The sequence below is a fragment of the Amphimedon queenslandica genome, unplaced genomic scaffold (assembly GCF_000090795.2).
Source record: "Amphimedon queenslandica unplaced genomic scaffold, v1.1 AMPQUscaffold_12803, whole genome shotgun sequence".
Lineage (NCBI taxonomy): Eukaryota > Metazoa > Porifera > Demospongiae > Haplosclerida > Niphatidae > Amphimedon > Amphimedon queenslandica.
In genome coordinates, this window is record NW_003546961.1 from 13,471 (window position 1) to 14,298 (window position 828).

Sequence of the window (828 nt, forward strand, 5' to 3'; positions counted from 1 at the left end):
AAACAGAACAGCATTTATGAAAGTGTTGGCAAAATCAAATTTAAACCTCAGACAGCACGACAAGCAATAAATAATTCTTCATTGATAGTGTATGTAACATTACTACCATGTCCTCATGGTCTGGAACTATCAAGTCCTTATGGTCTGGAACTATCAAGCGATGGACTATGTGAATGCAATAGTGTCATCAGTAGTGTTAGTACTGTCAACTGTAATATTGATCTGATGCCTTTTCCAATAAGCAAATCAAGCAACAGTTGGTTGTACTATAATACACAGTACAACTGTACCGTTGGGTATGTTAACTGTCCTTTTGATTATTGCACCTCATCCGCTATCTCCTTCAGTCTTGATGATCCTGATATTCAATGTGCTAATAATAGATCAGGAATACTTTGTGGGGCATGTCAACAAGGACTCAGTCTCATGTTAGGTTCTAATAAATGTGGTCAATGCAGCAACAAGTATATTTCATTAATTCTTCCTTTCATTGTTGCTGGAATTGTTTTTGTAGCCTTTCTATTGGTGAGTAATATGACAGTATCAGTGGGTAGTATCAATGGGTTACTCTTTTATGCTAATGTAATGAAGTTAAATGAATCAGTCAATGGTATCAGTAGTATACCAGTATTGAGTCAGTTCATTGCTTGGCTCAATCTCGATTTAGGAATTGAAACTTGCTTCTTTAATGGATTGGATGGATACTGGAAAGCATGGTTACAGTACTGTTTTTCATTTGCTTTAATAGCTTTACTTATTCTATGTTGCAAGCTTTCTACAAAACTAGCTCATTGCCTTGGACGCAATGTAGTAGCTGTTCTCTATACA